The sequence below is a fragment of the Otolemur garnettii genome, unplaced genomic scaffold, assembly GCF_000181295.1.
Source record: "Otolemur garnettii isolate 467f Iridium unplaced genomic scaffold, OtoGar3 scaffold00001, whole genome shotgun sequence".
NCBI lineage: Eukaryota > Metazoa > Chordata > Mammalia > Primates > Galagidae > Otolemur > Otolemur garnettii.
In genome coordinates, this window is record NW_003852396.1 from 13,546,785 (window position 1) to 13,553,898 (window position 7,114).

A 7,114-nucleotide genomic window follows, 5' to 3' on the forward strand; every position below is an offset into this window, starting at 1 on the left:
CTTTTCATGTGCCAATATATCTGGTCAGTCTCTTCTGCCAGGGGGATGGGGGTGGGTGGGTGGAAATGAGTAAAACCTGTTTTTTCTTGTCCCTTAAATTATGTCAGTATCTGGCAGCTGTTTATGTTTAAAAAGTCAACAGAAGGCAGGCAAGGGACCAGGGAACACGATAAGTGTTTAAGGGCTGTGATTTACTGCTCAGCAATGTGCCAGCGATGTGGCATGAATTAAAAACAAGAAGTCTTCCAGGAGAAGAGATTTCTTCAGAGAAGCAATTAATTGACCTGGCTTCGGTCTCTCCCTTCCCAGAGAAGTATTTGTCAGTGAAGGGCTTCCAACACTGCCCTGGCTGTAATTATTATTCAAGTTCATGCTGCAAACTCAACTTCACTTAAGAATTCTAGCATTTACCACCAAAAAATTCATAGGCAAGGCTTTTGAACTGCCACACACCTTGAGATTTTTTTTCCCCCTCAGAATTAGGAAGCAAATATGGACAGCAATTATTTTGCACATTTGTTTTCAGAAATGAATTTTTCCCATATCTGTCAGATTTGGCTTAGGGTTCTTTTTCAATTTAATCTTTGTTAGCAGCAGGAAAAACCCTTACATTGAATGTTCAGGCATAAGCAAGTCATTACTCCATATCTGAACTCTAGAGAGCTGCTGGTTGCCATGGTAACATGACTGCATGTGTGAAGTTAGCTCTGGCAACATTACGTTTTCATTAAAACATCATGCACATTTGCATGAACTCCCGCCCAGACTGTTGTTGCTGGGTTGGTTCCTCCACCTCACACTGTAATAGGGGATTTCGTGTGTCAGAGTGACCCTTGTTAGCGTTCACAGCATTTATGGATGATCTCTCTCAGACGGAAGTTGAACTGTATTCAAAGCTTAACAGACATGATGAGGGAACTGATGATATATCTGTGTAGTTAATCTTGCTGATTACCCTTCCCCTGAACTGAGATCATCCTCCCATTTCTTCTAATGAATGCTTTAATTATTATTTTATCTTGCCTCTGCCCACATTAGGATATCTTTCTTCAAATATCTCTCCAGAATTTGTAATGTTGTTATTACTCTTGAAGACACAGGTTTCTTTTCCACTTTTGTTTTTTCCTTTCCCCTCATGCATTATCTAGAAACTTCATTAAGTTCCTTTTGATTTAGGGCTACTTTTTCATTCATATGATTATTTTTTATTCAGTTGATAAATGTTTATTATGTGTTTACTATGTGATAGGACAGATGCCCAGGTAATCAAAGGCAGCAACCAGTTGATCAGCAATATAAGCTTTTGCTGACTACTCTGTTCTTCCTCAAATATTCTATGTATTTCAGGGCAGCAGCTACCTTCACATCAGTTGTTATCCCACAAGTTGTTTGTTGAATCCTGCAGAATAGCAAATAACTATTTAAACTAGATCATAGCATAAACATTTTTTTTTGTTGACAGAAAGGCTTGGATGAACAAACCAGCCACTAGAAAGAGTCAGAACAATTCCTGCATATAAAATCTGCATGTATTAGTTTGCATATCATAATAGCTATTAAGTATGATATAATGCATATAAACTCTATTTCTGCTTCCACATACACACACACAAACACACACAAAAGGTATCAAAGGTTCTTGATGATCAATAACTTAAAAGTTGCTCTTGGTACAGTAAGTAAGACAAACAGACGATCTTCAGAATGGGAGAAGATTTTTGCAGGTTATGCTTCTGACAAAGGTCTGATAACTAGAATCCATAGAGAACTCAAACTAATCATTAAGAAAAGAATAAATAATCTCGTTTCTGTGTGTGCAAGAGACTTGAACAGAAACTTCTCTGATGAAGATAGGCGCATAGCCTACAAACATATGAAAAAATGCTCAACATCCTTAATCATCAGAGAAATGCAAATCAAAAGATTTGCATTTGAGATATGATCTAACTCCAGTAAGATTAGCCCCCCTAGAAAAGTCCCAAAACTACAGATGTTGGTGTGGATGCAGAGAGAAGGGAACATTTCTACACTGCTGGTGGGAATACAAGCTAATACGGCCTTTTTGGAAAGAAATTTAGAAAACACTTCTAAAAGTAGACCTACTGTTTGATCCTGCAATTCCTCTACTAGGTATATAGCTAGATGATCAAAAATCAAATAATTTTACAACAAAGACATTTGCACCAGAATGTTTATTGCAGCCCAATTCATAATAGCCAAAGCATGGAAACAGCCCAAGTGCCCACTGACCCATGAATGGATTAACCAATTGTGGTATATGTGCACCATGGAATACTATGCAGCCATAAAAAGGATGGAGATGTCATATCTTTTATGTTTACCTAGATGGAGATGGAACATATTCTTCTTAGCAAAGTACCTCAAGAATGGAAAAAAAAGTGTCCAATGTACTCAATACTACTAAGAAATCAATATATGACCACCTACATACTCATACGAATGTGGGAGGGAGGGAATTTGGGGGAACCTCACCTAATGTGCATGATGCAATGGCACATTTCAAAACTATTAAGAAATGAGTATAATTGTGATGGCTGTGTTACTTAGTTCAGTGTAAACATTTCACATTGTCGAAGCAATGCCCTGAACCCCATAAATGCATCAGTGTACAAAGTTATGATTTAAGAAAAAATAATTTTAAAAAAAGTTGCTCTTGGAGGTTTCACAGGCCTTCCACATGCTACCTCATTGCTCTTCTGTTTATACCTCTATTCATACTGCTTTCTGTATTCAGCATGGTCTTCTCATTCCAAATTTCCACTGAACATCTGGAGAACACCCCCTCTTTCAAAATTCTATTTAAGTATCATTTCTCTTTAGAAGTGTTGTATGTATAACAGTAACAGAATACATAAATAAATAACAGGATAAGTAAATGGTAAGAAATGACACTGCAAGCATTTTTTTAAACATTTTTTTAAACAATTGTGGAAGTCAATTCCAGCAGAAATAGCAAAAAGAATGGAATTAATTCCCCCTGGGGGAAGAGACTCAGGGGTAAGAGAAGTGGGACAGAAAACTGTTAGAGACCCTGTACCACTATTAAGCTTTTACAATCATGGACATGCTATTTTTATTTATTTATTTTATTTTTGTTTTTGTTTTTGTTTTTTTTTTCTGCAGTTTTTGGCCAGGGCCGGGTTTGAACCTGCTACTTCTGACAATTCTTGAGCCACAGGCACCACCTGCTAATTTTACTTTTTTACAAAATAAAATTTTAAAGTGTTATATGCTTACATTAAAAGTATACAAGTGATTCTGTAGTATTTCTCATTGGATTATTTTATCTTTATTTGGATTTCTTTTTTACTAAATTTAAATGGATAACATAACCAGATGAATAATAAAGCTGTAGCACCCTGTCTTCCCATTTTCTATGTCATGGTAGGTGACTAACGTGGGTAGGTACCTTGCTCCAAGTTGCAAAACTACCTCCTGTCATAAAGATATGAGAAGTTTGTCCTCTGAATAAAGCCAATTAGCCATGACAAAGTTCACCTCAATTACCAAGGAAAGTTAGAAGGGTGATTTTAAATCCTCTTACTCAAGACCTATTTATTATTTGCCTTGCAATTATATACGTAATAGGTTGTATTAAACGATGAGATTTCTTTCTGTCTTTGCAGTCTCTTAGTTGAGTGTCTGAGACATACATCACATTCTGGATAAATGCTTATTTAGTAAGAAAACTTTTTTATTGTTTTTCTATTACCTTTATGGAATGGATTTCTAGATTGGGAGATGATTTTTTTTGTTTTGTTTTCTTTTTGGAGATAATTTTGTTTTTAATTATATTTCCTCAATGCAGCTAATACAGATTTCTTCTGCTATAAATAGCACTGATTTTGTATTGATTCTGTGGCTGGGGTTAAAATTCTGACTGGGACCTCTGTATAAGGTAGAGAACTGTGGGATGGACATAGGGCAGGCTGACTGGCCTGCTTTGGTTTGTAGTGAGTGGTGGGAAACATCTATTAGCTGGAATAGAAGCCAAGCAGGTTGCTTATAGAATTTCTTACTATTGGAACTGAATTAAAATGGTGTTACTAATGGTGATTTTGTGGCCCAGTCCTATACATAAGTGGTACTGGAAGATGTGTAATAAAAACATGTCAGTCTTGAGATTTCTACTGCCATTGTGATCTGGACTCAGCAGTGAACTCTGGATAAAGGTCGTCCTATGAGCTTACTTCCTCTCAGCAGAATTCTTGCTGTGTAACTAGGGATTAGGTCTCTCTCAGTTTATTCCCATTAAATCTGCTGGAGTGTCTAAATTCAGCAGGCTTTGAACCAAAGACTGAACTGAATCAAATGAACTCAAGGTAACAACCTTTAAGTAGTTATTAACTTGTTGTTAACTGTCCAGGCCTGTGCTTATGACTGAGAGAACATAGATAAATGTAACTGGGGTATTATTGTTTTTTTTTCTTTGATGTACTGGTAATTTACCTAGAGAATGAATGGAATGGGCAGATCTATGGGCAGAAGAAACAGTAGCTAAGGAAGCTGCTGAAACAGTCTCAATGTGAAGCAATGAACTATGGGAGTCATCATAATAGAGGTGGAAAGAGACGGGAAGACAAAGCTAAACCGAAGAAAGAATCAAAGGCGCTTGGCGGCAGCTTCTGCAAAGCCTAATTAAAATGAGACATCAGTGATCAATGATGGACAAAAGCTAGCACAGTCAATAAATACGAATTTTGGTATTTGTGAGAACTGAATTCAAGTCTGGTTCATCGTCTAGATTCAAGCTACATGATTCTTTTCAGTTTCAGTTTCCTTGTGTATAAAATGAGCAAATAGTACCTGCTTCATAGATGTTCTATGAAGCTAGTGTTTTACAAACTGCAGGTTGTGCCTTGTTCATTGTGAAATTAATTACACAATTTAGTGAGGAATAACAGGCATTTTTATGTGATTGAATTGAGAGAGAAAAATAGAACACATCACTCATAAGAAGTTTTCACAACACTTTATTATAGTGAGGTGTATGGATAAGGGACATGTTGGGATAGAAAGTAAAATGTACTTAGTGTTATGGATAGTATTAAAAACAAATTTGAAAGGGCAGCATTATATATAATACATGTAAACTATTTCATGTAGTACCAACATAGAAAGAGAGAAAGGCTCACCACAATAATCAAGGACAGAGAGTTTCAAGGATGCACTGATAAGTGGTGTGGAAGACAGCAGAAAGCAAAGAGGATAAAATCTGAGGTTATCAACTTCAAAAATAATTAACTGGTAGAAAATTAAAGGTGACCTATGAAACATGTACTTAGTCTGCAAATATTTATTGTTCATAACACATACAGTAACATTGCTTTAAAATGCCAAATGATGTAAAGAATATATTTTTTTTTTTTTGAGACAGAGCCTCAAGCTGTCCCCCTGGGTAGAGTGCCATGGCATTACAGCTCACAGCAACCTCCAACTCCTGGGCTCAAGCGAGTCTCCTGCCTCCGCCTCCCAAGTAGCTGGGACCACAGGCGCCCACCACAATGCCTGCTATTTTTTTGGTTGCAACCGTCATTGTTGTTTGGTGGGTCCGGGCTGGGGATTCGAACCCGCCACCTTAGGTGTACGTGGCTGGCACCTTAACTGGTTGAGCTATAGGCGCTGAGCCAATATTTTTAAAAAGTTAAGCAAAAAAATCTACAAGATGATTTCTACAAAAAATTGCAATAGAAAATGTAAAGCCATTCCAGCCCTTTGAGTTTTCTCTATAAAAGGAGATAAAATAGTTACATTAGAGCTTTATTGTTCTTGAAATTTTTCCCAAAAAAAAAGTACTGGTTTGGGATTTATTGTATATGCCACTTACTTGGAACATGGAACCTTTGTGAGACTGTTTTTCTTCCTGTCTGATAGAGAATGATTCTTTGATTAAATACCCAGTAAGGTGGGGGTGAGTCTGGAGATAAGCTTTATGGTTTCTCTAGCTGGTATCTGCAGATTGCACACCCAGCAGTGGCATCCAGCCTATGGTGCAAAAAGAGATAGACTCTTTTGGTATGCATATCATTCTACTCACCTTTTCATAAAATGTCAGATTTTGGTGAAGGTTTTCAAGGTGTTGTAACAATTATCCCCAAAGGTCTGAAGGGGTGGTATGGAAGGTGGCTGAAGGGAGAATTGGGGCAAGTGGGCAGAGAGGGAGTCAAATGCCTTACATTTTTTACCCCATTAGAAAAAAGGCCTCATCGCCTTAGCCTGGCTGTGAGGGACGCAGTACAGGCAATCCCTGAGTTACAAACATCTGACTTATATACAATTTGCACTTATGAATGGGAGATATTACAGGTAATAGGAAAATGTACCTGTTCCAACTTACATACAAATTCAACTTAAGAAACAACCTATATAACTTATCTCATTTGTAACCTGGGGATTGCCTGTACGCTTTCATCATTCTCCAAGTTCTCCAATCCCTTCTCCACCCTCTCTAATCTTTAGCTAGTTTGTTACCGAATTTCCACATCTCAATCTGTCCATGATACTGTGACAAAACACCATAGACTAAGTGGCTTACAAATCACAGAAATTTATTTCTTACTGTTCTGGAAGCTGGAAGTCTCAGGTCAGAGTATCAGCATGATCAGATTCTGGTGAAAGTTCTCAATTATACAGCAGACAGCCAACTTCTCCTCGTATCCATGCATGACCAAAGAGAGCTGGATAGCTCTCTGGCCTTTTCTTTTTTTTTTTTTTTTATTTTGCTTTCCTATTTTATTTATTTATTTATTTATTGAATGGTAACTATGTCCATTAATGCACTTCTGGGGTACAGTGTGGGGTTTTCACACACAATTCGAAAAACTTCCATCAAACTGGTTAACATAGCCTTCATGTCATTTTCTTAGTTATTATTTTAAAACGTTCACATTCTGCTCTTAGAAAAATTCACTTGTACCCTTGTAAGATAAACCTCAGAAGTGATCCCTCCAATCCCCCTCCCATCACCCATTCCCCCTCCCCTCTCCCTCCCCCCTTCCCATATTCTTAGGCTGTTATTAGGTTATAGCTTTCATATAAAAGGTATAAATTAGTTTCATAATAGGGGTGTGTACATTGGATACTTTTTCTTCCA